The sequence below is a fragment of the Phalacrocorax carbo genome, chromosome Z (assembly GCF_963921805.1).
Source record: "Phalacrocorax carbo chromosome Z, bPhaCar2.1, whole genome shotgun sequence".
Lineage (NCBI taxonomy): Eukaryota > Metazoa > Chordata > Aves > Suliformes > Phalacrocoracidae > Phalacrocorax > Phalacrocorax carbo.
Window position 1 is genome coordinate 18,650,659 of NC_087548.1, and position 20,256 is coordinate 18,670,914.

Consider the following 20,256-nt stretch of genomic DNA (forward strand, 5'->3'; position numbering starts at 1 on the left):
ATGTTAGCTGGAAGGAATTATAGTAGCAGGTGCTGCTGTTTCTTTGCACTCTTTTGGGCTACTAACAAACACGTGGCAGATGTTGTAACCTTGATGCTTCTAATGGAATTATTTTGAATACATTATTATTTTATACTATTATATCAGTTTAAGCACCTCCCTAACTTCTAGTAGGGGAATTCCTGGAAGTTTATAGATTCTTCTTGGAAATTTTGTCTTACTTGGTCTTTCAGCTATAGAGCAAAGAAATCTCACTAAGTTATGGCCCAGGTCAGAAATCAGTTAACCCTGTGTTTACATTTAAACTGTGTGGCTCTGGGGGCAATATATATATATATATATGTCTTTATCTGTTTAATATAATCAGATTAACCCTTATTTTTGCAAAATGAAATTTACTGTTTGCAGAGGCTGAATCAGTTATAAACTTTCTGAGATTTTGTGGCTGACTCCATTACTACAGGGAACCAGAATTCCCCTTTGAATCCCATGTTCCATACGCAGAATGCAAAAGTGCATTTTTCTCTAGGAAGGAATACTTAATCTGAATATTTAGCACACTTAGGATTCTGAGTTTTTATCTCTCTCTTTTTTTTTCTTTCTTTTTTTCTTTTTTCTTTTGTCTTTTTTGTAAACGGAAGAATGTTAACCATGGTGGGCAGGACAAATTTTAGTCCTGGTAGTACGTTATTCTGCCATCTTGAGTTCCTTCAACAGCTTTTTTCTCTCATAGACATGAAACTGCAATTGTTCCAACAGGTCTCTTATACTTCATAGGGATATTTCATTGTTTAGTACCTATAATTTCTTTATTTTTAGTATTCTTTGAGAAGCTGGTAATCTTTATTTTTCTGGAATGACTCTATTCTAATTTAAACCATAAATGATTCTGAAGAAATAAGCCAATTAAATAGTAATGTTGTTAGATTAAAGCTCTGTGGCAACCCATGTTTAATTGTGTGTACCCGTTCTTACAGAAACTTTGCAGTCATAGGGAAGACAGATTGCATATCTTACTGCTCCAAAAGAGGATATTCTTTCATATATTTTAAACACTGTTGCCTTCATCCAATAAAAGTTTAGATTATTATATATTTTGTCGCTGATATCTGTGACTAAGGACTTAGGCCAAGTTCATAAAGAGGACTTACTGGACATAGACCCAAGACTTACCCTGTGAGAAGCTGTCCATGTCCCACCTCTTGCCTCCTAGAGCTGGCATGCCTAGTGTCAGCTCTTGTGGAGTAGCTTGTGTACTTACTGAGTCCCCACTTGGCTCCGCAGCCACGCTGACTGCTCTCCACATATAGCCCCTCCTATCAGCCAGGACCCTAGCTCATGCAATTGATTTTAATAATCTGAATTCAAGACCAGCTTTGCTATGGGTATTGTTTATTTAGGGAATAGAGCAAGTAATAAGCACAATGCTGAGTATTGTTGAATAAACAGCACAGAGCAAAGCCAAAATCCAAAGAAGGCCATCCCCAGCTCTAGTGGTCCACCTTTAAACAGTATCTTTGATATGTTATCAGGCATTTTTTCACTGCTTACCTATGGTCTAATAAGTGCCTATGCTGTACTTGGATTTTTTATTTACTTTAGCTATGTGTACGGTATGCACTAAAGCCTTTCAGTGAATCCTTTCATGGGTGGCATATCCTGTTAGCTTAGGTTCTTGACCATTTATGAGTTTCTCTACTCTCTCCTTTATTTTAGTAATAATTATTTCAGGCCCTCACAGGGTTGCTTTAAGCTGATTGCTGTCAAGTGTTGAAACCCCTGGACGTCCTTCCTATCCTAGAATTTATTTTGTTGTGCAGACAAGAACAGCAATGTTGTTTTATTTAGCTTCTTGTGTAGAAAGAAAGAAAGAGTAAGGAATTCTGGGCTGATATTCTTGTTAGTTTTTGCGCAAGTGTGCTGTGCTAAGAAATACTTATAGCTTTGTAAAATATGTGGAAATTATCAGAAGTCTGTTTAAAGTTTAAATGTGAAGACATGAATAAATAAAATAAATGACTGATCTGAAAAACAATTTTAGCAAGCAGAGTATGTAGTGGGACTGCAGTTTGCTAAACTTCACTGAATAAGCAAAACCATTATGAAAAAGTATAATCAGGGAATAAAATATTCTAGGACTGATTCACATTTGTAGGACTGATACAGAGGGGTTATATGGAGTATATTCATATGTTTGATTTTTTTCTTCGGTTGGTGTTCTGTAACTTCAAAACTCTTTTTGGCAAGTTGCGAGCAAATTTGGAGAGAGTCACCTGTAAACTCAGTAACTTCAGTTAAGCAAACTCAGTATTTAACTTGACAACTGTTGCTTTTCACTCAGAAATGTCTTACTGTGTCCTTTGTCTATAATAGTTAACAAAGCAGTCATCATTACAATTGAAGAGATGTAAAGGCATAGACGTAATTGAGCTGACTTTAAGCTCTCAGCTGTGGTACATCAGCAACATCAACACGACAACATGGCATTTAGCTGCAGAATTCAGCTGGGAAGTAAGACAAACACCCATGCCATTAGTTTGAATTGAGCTGCAGCCTGCTATTGAAAAACTATTGAAACTATTTGAACTAGCTAATTTAAAGCAAAACAAAATATGTCCATAGTGGACTGCACAATAACCTCTTTGATGCTAAAAGGTGACTAAAACAACCTTTTATTTTGCAGAAGCAGTGGATATAATGACTCAGCAGCAGCAGTGCACTCTGAATTCCCCTTGGAAAGTGTGCTGTCTTATAAGATGTGTTCCTGGGAGCAGGCCTTTTCCATTTGTATAAATTTTTTTTTCTAATTTGAACTATGAAATTGTATTATTTTATATGAAGACTTGGGAGCAGGGTTTGTTAACCGTCCTGGGGTCTGCTGTGACAATCTTTTGAAGGTTACTGGTGTGAGCAGTATTTATAGGTGTAGGTATTCACTCCTGTTTACCCAAAGTATGTAACAGCCCATCGTTTTAATCTTCGATTCTGTTTGCACAGTCAGCTCCATGTATTTTACATTGAAATGCAACACAGTGGGGAAGGATCATAGGCCTAGTAAACACCCTTAGAGAATGATGCCTGACTGACAAAGCTGGTTCCCTGCTGGCTAAGATTCATTCTGCTTTTACTTTAGGAACCTTTACTGTTTAATGCCAGTGGTCACTGCAACTAGGTTACGACTGTACGAAAGGAAGTACACTTGGTAAACAAGGAGCTAGAAACAGAGAGACTGAGAAAATTGAATTAGGGCAGTTCATTAAATTAAATATATCTGTGAGAGGCTCATTTTAAAGTTTGTGCAGAGGGGAAAAAAAGACTGGAATTGCCATGGAAATGCTCTATGGGGTCAAGACCACTTATTTTCTCTCTGGTGAAGCAGGAGCTGTAGATCCCTGACTTACAGAATTCTGTTGTTATAGTTCAGGAACAGTTTGAAGAGGAGTATGGCTCTACAAAAAAGGACATGCTAATGACCTCCAAAATATGTTTCAAAATTATGTGTAGCCTCTTTAAAGGTATTAGACACACTTAAAACTTAAATATTTTAAAACTTAAATGCAATTCTTCAGCTCCATTCTTCTGGAAATATTAAGGCAGTGAGTAAGTGCAAGTTCAGAGTCTTGGGTCTCCATGTAGGACTGCAAGATATTATCAAAGTCTCAAGTCTGGGTAAGCAATGTCCTGGCTGGGGGCTCATGTGGAAATCATCAGGCAGGTCCTGTGCCATTTCTCATGCTCTTCTTGTGTAGAGGCAAAAGCAGTGCTTCTGAACAACAGAACTAACATTTCTTCCCCAGCAAAGGCTGCCTATCAGAATGGCAAATTCTAACCATCTGCAGAACGGGACAAAGAAGAATTTTTGTTACATTTGTTCAGCTAATCATTTGACTTCAAATTCAGAAAAGTATGTCTTGTTTTGATTGCTTTTACGTTCTCTTAGTCACGTTTCTGAACTTTGACATGTGTTCCTACAGTGTCTGTCATGGCAACCAAGCAAGCTCAAGTCTCTGTACACAGAAACCTGAGTCTTTACCTCTTTGTAACTCTTTAACATTTTGTTAGCAGGGTTATTTTAACAGCATTCATTCTTTACAACTCTGTGGCCATCATAGTTATCATAAAATATCTGTTTATCAAGAAACATGGGATTGAAGGGGTTTTTCTACACCGTATTTCTTCCCTGCTGTTGCAGGCAGCCATGATCCCTTTCAGAAACCAATCAAACATCTCAGCATTTGAATTATTGACCTCATGATTGCCTTTCTCCTAGGAGGGTAATTCAGTTTAAGGTAAAATATTAATTTCCTTTCTGGATGACAGCTGTAATACCTTTATTTTGTACTACTTGGTGTCAAAGAAACGTCTGTTTTCTCTGGTGTTTGTGGCTGATGTACCTCCTGTTTGTTTTAATTTTCTCTGTTAGATTTTACTCAGCTTGACTGCTAGCAGCCTTCACTCTCCCTCAAACCTACTTCTCTCCAGAATGCTGATCAATCCCTATTCTCATTCCTTTTCTCCTCTGTTTACTTTTTTGCATTAATCTGGAAGGGAATATCCATCCAGCTTGGTCTGTAATCCTTTCCCTGCAAGACTTTCCACCCTTGTTTTTTTTTAGTTATAACTTGAAGTACTGGTAAGACTTAAACATAATGTTATATATTGCATCATTTACATGATATGGAATGTAACCTTATTAAATACATTATCAGCATCTAAGAGCAGGTAGTGCCCTAATGTACATACACACATGTACGTTATTATCGCATTATTATTTTGTGAAGGTAGGCTCATTTTATACCCATGCTTCTATGAACCCCACAGCAGAGGTGCAATAGACACTAAGGATGATTCAGACTCAAGGAATCAAGTCAGATTATTGCCGATATCTTCATTTTGAAAACATCAGAATTCACAGTAGGAAATACATGGCTGTTCTGGCTCTAGGAATTATTTCTTAATAAAATAATAGCTGTTTCCTGGCTATTCAAGAAAATAAAGCAGTGTAAGGTTCCCTTCTGCAGCTCCTTTGCATTTTGAAACAAGGCATGAAAAAGAAAGCGTCTTTCCCAGTAATGCTACTTATTCCACGGGCAGGCAGGATTGCTTCCCGTGTCCTTCTGAGTACAAGAAAAGAATGGGCTTTGGTTCCACTCCCAAAGTGATGTAGATGAGCTTGTATGAAGCTGAAAGCAGTTGGTGCTATAAAAAGGAACAATGTGTGAGACAGAACATTTCACTGGAAATGCTACCAGCCTATGGTTATTGATATGATTATGTTGTTGCAAACCCTGTATTTTCGGTGTTTTGTTGGTTTGGGTTTTTTTTTTTTTCAGTACTGCTCTGACCTAGGAAGCATAGTGCACTGGGGCAGGAGCTCTAAGATGACTGCAGTGAAAGTGCATTTTTTCCACTGAAAGAAATCACAGCAAATTTCTCCAAACACATCACCTATATTTAAGCAGATCTGTCAACATAAACAAATGTGTTAGGAAGGTTTTGCTTTTTTAAGCGGTATCACAAATCAGCCTGGGTTCAGTGAGAGAAGTCGAATTTAGGAAGTCCCTGTAGAACCTCTACACACCCTGCAGGTTTCCACCAAGATCCTCAAAAGCAATTCAGGTTGCCAAGCACAGCTGATGTCAAGGGAATACAAAAATTTACAGCTGTGTAGTACTCTCACTTCCCTTTTTACTTCGTTTTTGTGACATCTAAAATAGAAATTGGATGTCTTTTTTTTCCATGTATGACTAGTAGAGTCAAGCAATCAGAAGATGTCTGTTGTCCCTCCATCTTAGCCTTCCCATTTCAAACATGTTTGGCTTGAGAATGGATATGAGAGTCAAACCCTAATATTTTTGTTCTGAAAAAAAGAAAATTGACTTCAGTAACATTTCTCATACTTATTTAAATGATCAAACCCTGAAACTTTATACAGTGTACAGTTGCATAATTCTGTTTTATAAGTGCCACCTGTATGTGTAATATATCCAGTGGTGCATTGTATAAGGGGACTCCATGACTGTAAAAGGAAACTGTCTTTCACTAAGAGATCCTGTTGCCTGGGTGGCTGCAAATGAATGAGTACCTGTAAATACCTGTAAATATACTTCTCTCCCAAACTGAGATTTTTTGCTCTGAATTACATAGCAAGTTTTACATACTTCAGTGTTGTGCTGGGTTCAGCTGACCCCAACTGACCAGAGGGACATTCCACACCATATCACGTCATGTTCAGCATATAAAGCTGGAGGAAGAAGAAGGAAGGGAGGAATGTTTGGAGTTAGGGCATTTGTCTTCCCAAGTAACCATTATGTGTTATGGAGCCCTGCTCTCCTGGAAATGGCTGAACACCTGCCTGCCCGTGGGAAGTAGTGAATTAATTCCTTGTTTTGCTTTGCTTGTGTGCATGGCTTTTTCTTTATCCATTAAACCCTTTATCTTAACCCACAAGTTTTCTTAATTTTATTCTTCTGATTCTCTCCCCATCTCACCAGGGCAGGGAATGAGTGAGTGGCTATGTGGGGCTTAGGCGCCAGCTGGGATAAGCCACAACGGTCCTTTTTGGCACCCAGTATGGGACTTGAAGGGTTTGAGATAACGACAGATATGATTGGAATGTGCTAGGGTGAATTTATAGCTGTTATTGCTGTTTAGCTATTAATTGGCAAGCTTCTGTGCTGGTCACGGGGCTTACTTGCCTCACTGTAGATTGGAGTCTAGTGCTCATTAGTGGCTGCTTTTTACTTTTGCTGCTTGCTGTGCTGCTGTGCTGCTGATCACCTTACTGTGCTGTGCCTGGGAACATTTTGATAACAGCAGCGGCAATGCACCGTACTGCACAGCTGGAACTTCAGTGTGAACTCGAGTTGAAGGGACTGCAACCTGTGGATGAGTCTGTGTGGGAGCAGGACACCCAGAAACATCTGTGGGTATGGTAATGTCTGTGCCGCAGCAGGTATACCTCTGAAGAGACTGTGGCCTAAGGATAAGTCTGCGCTTGAGAAGGTACACCTCAAAGCATCTGTGGCTGTGGATAAGTCCATGCTGCAGCAGGTACACCTTGAAGCATCAGTGCCTGTGCATGAGGTCATGCTGGAGCACCTCAAAGCATGTGGCCGTGGGTAGGCCAACAACACACCAGGTACTCCCCTGGAGGGACAGCAGCCATGGGCAAGGCCATTTACTTCTGAAGGGACTGTGGCTGTGGGTAAGGGCATGCTGGGAAGAATAATTTGAAATTATGGGTTCATGCTTTGCTCCTATATTCTATTACAATTTTAATACAAAAATGATTAGTCTGTCCCAGCATTGTGAAATATTATAAATGAAGCTACACCAGCTGCATTGTCTCAGGACTGATTATTTTCTTCGGATAAAGGGCATGTCACACAGTTGCTTGGATATGACTTGTCATTCATATATGCCACATGCCCCTCAAAAAAAATTATGATGAATTGTATCTTTTGTAGAACTGTAACACACCAGGGCCTAGGGAAATAAGAGATTAATTTCTTGAAATTTGCAATGAATATGTGAAGGCTGTGAAGAATGCCTTATTGCTCCAGGCAGGTAACTTAAATGTCAGATGATAGAAAGTTGGAGGAAATCAGACTGTTTTCTGTTACATCTCTTCCTGCTCTGGAAAAGCATTTGGGCAAAGAGAAGATAAGATGGGGATTATTTTAGAAAAATCAAATTATTCTAAATTTACTCCAAGACCTGAATAACACTGTGGTCCATTCCAAACCGATTGTCCTCAGAATGGGAGTTTAAATAGCCTGTTGTCTGGTGTCAGTGCCTGCAATATACATAGGTCTACCTTGCTCTAATAAGGTGTATGCAGTGGTTCGGAATTTTTGTGGTATTGTTTTCTTGCTTTAGATGCCACTAGTCACCATATATGGGCACCCATACTCATGTTCTCAAAGGTAACCCTAAGAAAATATCAGGTATGGATGCACTGCTTTTTCAAGATTAGCTACTGTCTGCAAACACTTAGCATCCTTTCATAAAAGAGATTTGTGTTGATCTAATATAAATGTTAGATCAGCTCCTTTGCTGCTACAGAAAGGTACTACACTGTATTCCACACACTTACTTGTTCACAGCATTTTTCCATTTAAACTCCCACCATGAACTGATGTTCATGCCATGCCCCTGAGTTGTAACCATGCACTTCTCACATCATTAACCTGCATGTATACATTTCCCCCACATTCCTAAATTTATTGTGGTAGTACAGTGCTGTGATTTAACCCCAGCCAGCAACTAAGCACCACACAACTGCTCACTCACTGCCCCACCCCAGTGGGATGGGAGGAGTGAATCGGAGGGGTGGAAGTGAGAAAACTCATGCATTGAGATAAAAACAGTTTAATAACTGAACTGAAATAAAATGATAACAATAATAATGACAAATAACTGTAATGAAAAGGAAAATAACAAAGAGAGAGAAATAAAACCCAAGGAAGACAAGTGATGCAAATGAAAGCTGTTAATCACCACTAACCAACTGATGCCCAGGCAGCCCCTCAGCAGTAGCCTCTCGGCCAACTTCGCCCCTGGTTTTGTTGCTGAGCTTGACACCATATGGTGTGGGATATCCCTTTGGTCAGCTGGAGTCAGCTGTCCCAGCCATGTCCCCTTCCAGCTTCTTGGGCACCCCCAGCCTGCTCACTGGTGAGGTGGTGTGAGAAGCAGAAAGGCCTCAACTCTATGTAAGCCCTGCTCAGGAATAGCTAAACCACCTGTGTATTATCAACACGGTTTCCAGCACAAATCCAAAACATAGCCCAATGCTAGCTACTATGAAGAAAATTAACTATCCCAGCCAAAACCAGCACACCCAGTGATCCCCAGGTAATGTTATTTGTAGTTTTCATCAGAAAGTATCAGATTTACCTAGGATTCAGTATAGCTGCTTGCTGTTATCAGCCTTGCCACTGGCCAGCTGTATGTGTGTTGTCCAGCTTACTCTGTCACAAATTCCCCATATTCCCTCATTTCCCATTCCAGCAGAGGCAATGCTGTCTACAACTCATTTGTAAGGGTGTTCAGATCCACTGACTCAAAGTGCTACAAGATGAAATGATTGTTGATATTTTATGCTTTGGTGACTTCAGAGATTCTACGAATGTCAAAATTTAGAGAAGTGTAGATTTCAAGTAATATAGGAAGATCATGCAGGTAGATAGTTGGATGTGCAAAGGTAAATGGAGATGAATTATATCTGTGAATATATACTAGAAGAGTATAAGTAGGTTGACTGAGTAAGGTAGAAGATTGGATGGTGTCTGTGATTGAATCGTATAAGAAGTTTGAGTAATAAAGTTTGTCAGACACTAAAATTTTGTGCAGTCATATTGGCAATAGTGAGATTTTCCTATGAACAAAAGTACTATACCTGTCAACAACATGTGAAGCAGGCATGGATGCTTGTAGGTTCTCTATTAAATCTGTGAACATGCCATGACCTACCTCTTCTAATTTATTTTAAGGAAGAACATTTATGAGCTGGAGTTAGGAGAACTCTTTATTAAGATGAAAAGACTGTGGTACTGTATTAATATCCTATGTCTAGGGTTAGTATTTAATTGAGAAAGGAAACCTATTTCTTAAAGATTTCAGAACACAAAATGATTGAGAAGCCATTGGTGCTGACAGTGTTTTGATGAGAAGAATACTTAATTTACTGGGAGTTATACCTTACGAGGGAGCTGAATATGTGCTTCCAGTCAACTTCAAAAAGAAGCTGTTCTCAGAATGATAGCTATATGACACTAGTACGCCTATTCAATCATATCTTCAAATAATCTTGACCTAAATAAATTCCACAGCCATTTTATCACTCAGTTACAGGCAGTATTTTAAAGGAAATTTATTATTTCTGACAGTGAGAGTTACAAGAAAGTTATAGTTTATAAGCAAGCTACCAAACCTTTTTTGAAACAATTTTTAGTCAATGACATCATGTCTATTCTTTATTTTTCAAATCAAAGGTAAGAAAACAACATTTATAAGCTGAGATGAATATGCAGCATCATGCTGTAACTCTGGGTAGCTGAAACCACTGAAACTTTCAATGGTATGTAAAATATGTTCAGTTTAACTCATTTTCTAATATATCTGTGCATTCTTCATTAAAGCTTATGTCTATGCCCTGGATAATGTTTGTGGTGATAAATAGTATCTTTTAGCACATGAAAATGGTGAAGTTGGGGGAAAAAATGTCATCATGTAGTCATATGTTATCATATAGTCATATCATATTTCATTCATATAATCCTTTCTTCTGGTCTGAAACAGAAGTGGCATGTTAAAGCTATGATAGGTCCAAGTTTACTTTGATGTTACTCAGGTAATTTCAGAGGAAAGTTCTTTTGTCACTAATAGAATAAATACTCCCTGGGTTTGAATGCAAGGAGAGTTAAGATAGACTTTGGCTATAAATATTAATAACTATAGAAAATCATTAGGTGGCAGTTTTCCTTAGATATTGTAGCAGTGTTACTGCGAGTAATGCCATATATTAATTTATGCGTTGCCAGGGCTGCTGTTACTCCATTCTTTGAGCAGTCCAGGGGAAGACAGATGGTCTGACTTACAGTTCACAGCCAAAGAAACAGACAGTTAAATGAAATTATTATTTTTTATTATGTTTATCCATAGTTTATGATCACCTCCTAGACTGTGAAAATAAGAAGTCTCTTAGGTAAAATGTAATTTGTTGGTTTAAAAAGATGCTTGTCATTTTACTCTGAGAGGTTCAAGACAGGATTCCCATTTTGCAGGTTGTTCTGCCAGTCATGGAAGGTGTTTTCCAATAGACACCCTGGCTGCCTGGGAATATTTTAATATTAATCTATTGGCCTTTATCCAGCCAAGATGATATAAAAGCAGATAGAAGACAGATACAAAGACAGAAGGAAATAATCTGGCTTCATTTCAGGCTATCATATATTTGACTTCATGCCAAAGGCTTCTTAACTTCAGATGGGCTAATATACTTCATGTCCACTAGAAGAGTGAAAGGGAGAAAGGGAAAATGAGGGTAAGATTATACCTTTTTGTTTCCTTTTTCAACAGCACTATTTTTATCCAATCTGGAGTTAAAAATAACAAAAGTATGGCTTTTTCCTGTTCTTGGTTGGCAATTTGCCAGAGAAGTCTCAGGTACTCTGATTCCCCAGCTAACACAGCCTGGCAAGCAATGAACTCCATGATGTTCAGAGCCAAATGCTAGCCTCTATGGTTTGTATTTCTGCCTCCTACTTTTTCCTGTGCAGAACAGAAAGCACAAGCTGCACAGTAGCAGTCTTAAACAGATCTCTTGTGCTTTGGTGCTCTCATGAAAATTCTTCCATTACATTTGTGAGGGATTGTGGGTATGCATCACAAAACTACAACCTTTGAGATAGAAGTTTGAGGGTTGAATACATTCCAATTCTTTAAGCACAACTCCTTCATAACTGTGAACTGGGTAACTTTGCACCCAGACCACGTAGAACTGTGAGTTGTGCATGATTAAGATGCAGCAATAGGAACTATGAATCATTTGCTCCAGTTCTATTGGTCTTTGAAGATTATAGATGTGAGGCTTTTGTTGGTTATAATGTGCTTTATGTAGTTTCTGGGTCTATTGCAAACTGTCCATGTGATTGAAGTACCCATGAAAAGGCATGGTTTGAGATAAGTCTAACTTTTCTTAAAGACAAAGACCTGAATTAATTCTAGCTGCCTTTAAGCATGTGATGTGATGGTATCTAGTCAGTTTTAGGGAGGAGATCTCATTCAAGGGCACAAATTCTCCTTGGAAGCTGTTGTCTCTTTCCATTGCCTGGGACGAGATGCCTTAAGTGACATCAGATAGGTGGGATGCTGTACACAGTTGCAAGTTATTTTCAGTCAGCTCACTAGCAGGAAGTGTCAATTGTCAATAACAATTAAATGCAGAAAATAGCTACTGAATCTTTGGTGTCTGATGGAGGATCTGATGTTATGGGTCAGGGAAGTATGTGTGCATGTGCTGTGACATGCCTTTGGCATAGGAAGACTTTGGTTTTTTTGTTGTGATTTGTGAATATTTGCTGTAGATTTTCCTATTACCTTACATTATTGCTGACCACTGAAAGCTACATAGAAACCAGTGTTATTTCTCTTTGCATGGTAGCTAATCTTTTATAAGAATAAAAGAAAGCATCTTGAAGTAAACAGGGTAAACCTTTTGGAAGATGTCAGTGATTAAGAGAAAAAACTATGCAAAATAATATTAATTGGAGGGGCTTTATGTTAAAATTTATTTGCATTTTACGTTTGAACATGAAACACAGTAAAAAGTGGGACCCTAACCAGTCTTTTCTTCCCCAATTAATTATGTGGACACAAGCAATTTTTCTCTTTTCAGTTCCAAAATGATATGAACTTACAGGTTTTGATAACGCTACCATAGGTTAGTAAATGTCTCTTGCTGCTGAAAATATATTCAGTAACAAGGGGAGAGCTCATTGCAGAGATAAATTTCAGAAAAAGACTATGAAGTTGATGTATTTAAATATATTTATGATTGCCAGAAATATATTTTGAAAACCTTATCAGCTTTAACCATTTGATTTTGACTTTCTCTGCAAAACCAGGTGCCCTGTTTGGGCAGTCAGATAGAGCAATTTTTTGAGAACTGTTATTTTGCAAAATTGTTAAATGTGTTAAGATTTTTTTCAGGGCTGGCTGCAGCTGCACTGAGAAGTTGCAGATTTGTATGACAGTTGCGATGGGGTGCTGATAGGAGGCTGAATTCTTGCAGCTTTCCAGTTCCCATTCAAAGCAATATGGATTTTTTCCTTACCTTTGACTTATGACACTGCCACTACCACATGTTTTATTTTCAGTTAGAAACTGAAGACCTGGTTTAGGGCCCGTTGCCATTGGGGAAGAAGCTTCCATTTTCTTGGTGTGGGGAGCTTCATTTTTTGTCATTGAGGACCATCACACTCTGGGTTAAGTCAATATAATTTGTTCCATATAGCTCAAATGGAGGAGGGTCATACTCTAGGGATGAAATGCTATTTGGTAAACCAACACAAAGCATCTGCATGATAACTTCATGTAGTGAAGCACTGAGCTGCCATGGTTATGAACTCAGTATAAGAACTATAAATTAGGATAGAAAAATATAAGAATTGGCAGATGTGCTGTGCTTATGGTTCCTAGAGGAATTTCAACTTAGTAGAACCAAGAAAAAAAATATACATTTACCTTATAGTTATTAGGTGGACATTATTTGGGACAGTTTTTCATTTGTATAATTCCCCTTACTGCATTAATTTTTTGCTGTATTTTAGCATACTGCTAAAGACTTATATAACGTGTATAATATTAGAGGGGAGGTGTTTTTGGGAAAAGGATAAGGCTAGTTACATATTTTCAGTGCTTTGAATACTCTGGTACTCTGTTCACTGTGGAGTCGGAAGAAACACAAAGTGTCCATTCTGCTATGATCAAGGATGCAAGGATGTCATGTTGTCTCTCTATTTTTATTTTTTTTTCCTCCATGTAGTTACCTCAAGGGTAGTAAAGACAGTAGTAGACAGTTGGCAACCATCAAAGAAATAACGAAGCAAGGATGCAAGAATGTCATGTTGTCTCTCTCTCTCTCTCTTTTTTCTTTTTCATTTTTTTTTCCCCATGTAGTTACCTCAAGGGTAGAAAAGATGGTAGTAGACAGTTGGCAACCATCAAAGAAATAACAAAACATTTCATTTAGAGGCTGTAAAGCTGCTCAGAATATCACTTCAAGGCTAAGAATAGCACAGAGATTTCAAATGAAAGTGCAACGTTGAATTTTTGTGCTACTTCTACAGTGTGAAACCTTTTTCTCCCTGGCTTAGGAAGATCTCATGATTATTTTGAATCTATAGTCATTGGAAAGCAGTTATGTATGAACTCAGGAAGATATTATTTGGGGACAAGGAAGAATAAAGGTCTCAGGAATCAGAACAACAATGTTTCTTTGTCATTATTTTCAGTCACTGAAGGTTGCACCTGAAAAGGATAATCTCAGGTATTTCTAGGCTCACATATGGAGAAGTAGGACAAGAGATTATTTAACAGATCAACACAAAATTTGTTGGTTAGGGTAGCTGGTGCCAAATACTCAGTTTACTTGGCAAAAAAATGCTTTTTATCTAGCTTAATCTCTTTGCTAAAAATCATCATAAGTAATCCATACTCAAAAAAATAATTAAAAAAAGAATGTTCCTATTTGGATTAAGGCATGACAACTGATTAAAAATAGTCCCGTTCCTGTAGGCAATACAGCAGTGCTAAAAAAGTTATGTTTGGGCGGAAACAGATTCTTAGATTTAAGAATTAATACGTCATTGGCTCTATGAAAAGCAGTTTAAGAAAAGTTATTTCTCATCCAAAATGGCATTGATCTGGCCTCTGGAAATGTTTTGCAATGGGTTGTAGCTAGAGTAATTTCTAGGTTTGTGCCAACATATCATAAAAGACAACAGCCTCAGAAATCTTCCTTTGAAATTTGGCATAATAGGCTCTTGTAGTTTTAATAGGGTTTATGCTCAAAATTCCTGTAGAGTTACTCAAAACATTGTAGAACTTGGTGACTGTATAACAGAAATTATATTCTTATTTATATTTTGACATGTACATAGGTAGTTAAAGGATGTGACGGTGTGCAAACCAGACTAATACAGAGTAAAGAAATATTCAGCAAATTAACAAATAATATTAATGTCCCAAACCTGCCTGAAATCACAGTCTAAGTTCTCTTCCACTGTGAGCAAGAAATCTTAACTTTTGCCATAAAGTCTTCTTGAAAGAAGACTTTCAGGTGGCCAGGAAGGGCAATGGCACCCTGGCTTGCATCAGGAATAGTGTGGCCAGCAGGAGCAGGGAGGTGATGGTGCCCCTGTACTCGGCACTGGTGAGGCCGCACCTCGAATACTGTGTGCAGTTTTGGGCCCCTCAGTACAAGAAGGACATTGAGGTGCTGGAGCGTGTCCAGAGAAGGGCAACAGAGTTGGTGAAGGGTCTAGAGAACAAGTCTTATGAGGAGCGGCTGAGGGAGCTGGTGTTGTTTAGCCTGGAGAAGAGGAGGCTGAGGGGAGACCTTATTGCTCTCTACAACGACCTGAAAGGAGGCTGTAGTGAGGCGGGGGTTGGTCTCTTCTCCCTAGTAACAAGCGATAGGACGAGAGGAAATGGCCTCAAGCTGCGCCAGGGGAAGTTTAGGTTGGATATTAGGAAAAACTTCTTCACCGAAAGGGTTGTCAAACAATGGAACTGGCTGCCCAGGGAGGTGGTGGAGTCTCCATCCCTGGAGGTGTTTAAAAGAAGGGTAGATGTGGTGCTTGAGGATATGGTTTAGTGGTGGACTTGGAAGTGATAGGTTAGCGGTTGGACTTGATGATGTTAAGGGTCTTTTCCAACCTTAACAATTCGATGATTCTATGAAAAGGTAGAAATTGTTGCACAATAAAAAGCCAAAACTTCAAATAAAGTGAAGAGGTCAATAGGTTCATGAACATCCCTACTTCAGCAGCTAGTATATTCTTAACAGAAAGAATTTCAGTGGGATATTTCTGTCATTAGTGCTTTTGTCCTGGTGAACAAAATGTAAATTACGTAGTGGCTTACCATGCAATTTGATAACACCTGGATGAGGTATGACATCATGTTCTGCCACCCTTAAATCAAATATCTGGCTTTGCAAGTATTTATTTGATCTCTGAAGGTGATTAGGGCCTGCACTTAGCACCAAACACTGCTGGTTTTAAAGCAGCAGATTGAATTATTTATTTATTATATATGTGTAAATATTCACTCACTACACAATCTGTCAAAGAAGGCAACACTTCAGACATCTCAGATCTTTCAAATAAAGATAGATGTATGTGAAAATTCCAACTTCTGTAGTTTAAAAAGCCAGTTTTTGAAGCAGTTTGTAGAGTCGTTGTATGGAAGATTCAAGATAAGTTTTATAATATGCAAGTTTTAAATGCCTGGAAAATGTATCTTGAACTTACAGGCATCTCCATGATGAACACTCAAGCTGAAAGGAGATTTTCATCTCCCTATGGCATGCAGAGATAGAACTGTGATTCTCACTGAATATTTGTTGTGCTGCTTTCACTTTATCCGGAAGGGTGTGGATGGGTAGCAAAACAATGTTCCAAAATTAAAAGCTCAGAAGACCTTAAATTGACCTCTTAAGTCCAGATAATAACAAAGCAGCATTGAAGGCCTGCCCTCACAAACTCAGAAAATGTAGTGCCAAATAATCTTGTACAATATAGTGAACCTTATTTTGGTTCAACAATATTGAACCTTATTTTAGCTCTGCTCTGACAGATGCACTGAAGCCTTAGGCTGAGGAGCTGCATGTGGTTTTCTGCTCATAAGCAACATTCAGTTCAAGTTTTTTTGAAAAAACAACAACATAAAAATCCTGCGTGTCCACAAGTGGAGCTCCCATTGCTGCAGGGCTGCTGGATGCTAAGGACATAGGGAGTGCAGACTTTCATACAGCTGGGGCACAGTACATTGCCCTTCAGGGTTTCTTTTCCTCACTTGGAAAGGATGGCGGGGATTAGATACAATGGAGTAGTGATGCAGTAGAAGTGACAGTCTAAGGAGGATCTGTGTTTTGCTGGTGAAGGCTGACAAGATGTCTGTGCCCCCCTTCTGGCATTTGTTGTCTACAGCAAGCCTGGGTGGAGTCCCAATACTTAAAGTGACTGGGTCTATGTCAGCTGTGAATCTTGGTGCAAGATTATATGCAGAGAAGTAGAAAATAGGAGCCTACATTAGACCTAGGGGCAAAGATCTGTGAGGTTTTAATTGCAGTTCCCTTAAGCCAAAGGTCCTTCTTAACTGAGCCCTGGGACTGGGTATCGTGGTACAAAGCTATGAGGTTTAAGGCTACTCTAAGCACAACTGTAACAGCTAGGAATTCCTCTTAAGGATTGACATACTCTGGTGGGTGGCCTGTTTTCTGAAGTGCGGGGTATGTCCTGAGGAATTACTCTCATTACTTAAATATTGTATTCTTTAATCCAATATTAAATACGTTATTACTCTCAGATGGAGAGATCACTGGAATGCCACTGGACCAGGTTTGTCTGCAGAGAACTCCAAGTTCTATCTCTTCACCTTTTTTCTTTGAGGATAGTTGACTTGCAATAAATCCTTATAGGAAAGAAATAACTGCAAAAATGTGTTTATACTGACATTAATTCGTCTGTTTAGGGTTGTAATGAGGGAAATATTCCTAGTCAAAAAAGCTCTTACATTAGGAAGTTTGTATTCTGACAAGATCCTGTCTTGTATGAAGATAAAAGTACAATGGAAATGCTTGGCTACTCCTCTGTAATTTATGCAGCATGCATAGTGCTTTTATTGTAAAATATTACTTTCCTTCCTCTAATAAAATTGCTTTAAAAAGTTAAGCCAGCAGATAACATGGAAGTGCTGCAAAGGAACTCTTTAGTCTTTTGCCTTGTCAGTCCATGGAGAATTTTCTGCTCTATACTTTGTAATTGGGTTGCTATTTAGCTAGTTCCAGGTTTTTTTCAGCTTGGAATGAAGCAGAAAAATGATATTTTGATCTTAGTTTGAAATAGAGAAAAGAGTATAAGTGCTCTGAACCTTCTAAGTAATGAAATGGGGATTCTTAAGTAAAAAAAAAATGCGTACATGTTTAGAAATCAGGTGTCAGACATTAGTTCAGGGTTTCATATTGCAATTAAAAATTGTCACAATGACAGATGACAAATATAGTATGGGGGGCTCCAGTATATCTTCTATGCAATTAAATTGAAATGCTGCAATTACTTTGGGATACTTTGGTACTGGAAATTTATCAAGAAGCTTGTGGGACAGAGCAAGAGGAAGGTCTGCATTCCTTTCAGAGAGAAGGTGGATGCTAATATCTAGTGGGATTTTTATCCAGAAATGCTTGCAGTCATCAGCCTTGTCAGGATTTTTTTTTATCTTACTAGCAGGAACTATGACTAACAGTGTGTACAGTTACTAACAACATTGTGATGGCAGAACTAGGTGCTGTCAGTATTATCTCTTGTAATACAGATATTTCTTAAGCTGTAGTTGCAGTGGGTGGTGTGTGATCTGTGAAGGATGAGAAGGACTGAAAAGGATATGTTGTTGTTTTTTTTTAGCTGAAGCAGAGAGACATCTCCTACTAGACCTTCCATGCTGTCTCTGTGACTCTTTTCCCTAACTTTTTGGCACAGCCTTGCCTGGGTAGCAGAGCCATTTGCACCATGAAGAACTGAAAGGGCTTGGCATTATCATAGTGTGTTATGGATGTAAAAATCACTGCCACTTTGTCTGGGTACAACACAGAGCCTGTCAAAGGTGGACCCTGATAAGATGAACTGATGAGAAGCTGAGAGCTCAGCTCTTCCCATCCCCATCTGAAATTCCAGGAATGTTCTGTCAGGATTGCAAGCTTCAGATTCTGCTGCACCTTGCTTGAGAGGGCAGAAGCTATAGGGAACATGGTAGTTTTTGATAAGTATATGAAAGAATGCATTGAGTACAGATGGTGTATGGTTTTATCTTTTCATGTTCTTGTGAAACGATAACTTGCAATGCTGGGGGATTTCAGGCCTAGGGCATTATATGAAATAGTTGACAATGAATGTTAAGACTTGTCTTTTCTGCTCTGGTCAGTTGTCCTTAACGTAACTCCTGCAGACTCCATCTGGCCATCCTTATGTGACATTGAAAAAGTCAGCATTATAAACTTCATGTGACTGTTAATTTATTGGTGGTTTGGGTTTTTTTTTTGGGGGGGTGGTGGTGGTTTTGGGTGGTTTTTTTTTTTTTTTTTCTCCTGTGCAGGCAGATGGAATAGTAAGAAACTTCCTTTTACTGCCAAGAAACAAGAGAGATGATGATATCAGGTTCCAGTGCTTTCCTTTACTCCATTTATTCTGCATTGTAATGGTGTTATGAAGGGAAGGGTAAACATGTGCTTTGTCTGCTGAAGTTTCCCTGCATTTGGAAGAATGAAGGCAAATACAAAAAAAGATGGTTTGTTTGGTTTTTTTTGGTCAGGAGGGATGTATTGATAGGACTTGTAAGGACATGTGTAAGATACGAAGGTATTTGTTCTGCTCTTCTTGTTTCTTGTGAGCCTTCAGATGGACAAATACGTTAGAGATGGATCTCAGCTTATTTGTTCCTTCCTTCTTGTAGCAAGGTAGGGTAAGTGATCAGTTTGACATTCCCTCCAATTCTGCCCTTTCTATGATTTTTAGCCTGCATTTAGGTATCTCTACATAGTCTGTTTAAGTGAAAGGGCACTTTATCTATGGTAGGATAATCATTGGTTGCTTATGATTCTTTGAGATGGCATGGCAGCTATCTGCCATAGTGTATGTTGCTGTACAGAAAGCAGCCATCATGCTTCGATTTACAGTGTCAAGAGCTGACTGTTAGTTGCAAAGAAGAAAGCCAGGGACTGAAGAAGCCTGTGCAGGACATACAAGCAGTTGAACACACATGCTGGTAGGTGCATGCTGGCCACACATGGAAATGCTGGTAGACTTTGAAATGTTTGGATTTTGTATAAAATCTCAACTTTGTTATTGTAAACCTAGGGGAAAAATAATTTAAGTTTTTTTGTGAAAGAGCAATCTTTTTAGCATTTAATAGTGAATTAGGTACTTCCAAATTTAGATATGTCCATATATGTATATCTATATCAACTCTCAGCTCTGTTCTGTGGCTCTTTATGGGACTGCTATAGATGGAAAAACCAGCATAACCAGCTTCCTAGGTGGTATCCCAACAAAGAAGTAGTAGTGGTAGCAAAGATAAATTGTCAGAAGCTGTATGTGTTCAGAAAATCATAGCAGCTGCCACTAGTTCTTGAGAGCCAGCATAGTCGTTTGCAGCTCAGAGGAGCCATGGCTTAATATCAAACACATCTTCAGAAATTGCATTTCTGAAAAGCTAGGTTTAATGTAACCCTGTAATTGGTGATTTGACTTGACTAATGAAAGCTGTTTTGGTTTGTTCTTTATGGACTTGATACTAATTATATTATGCTATATTCAATCTACCATTACAGTTTCAGTTAAACTCTGTAATTAATAAAATGTCCTCATTGTCCAGTAGATGACTTAACAATGCCTTTTATTATCTTTTTTAAGGAAATGGTTTCCCAACATTTTTTCAGTCCACCTGGAAGAATACCATATAATTTCCTAA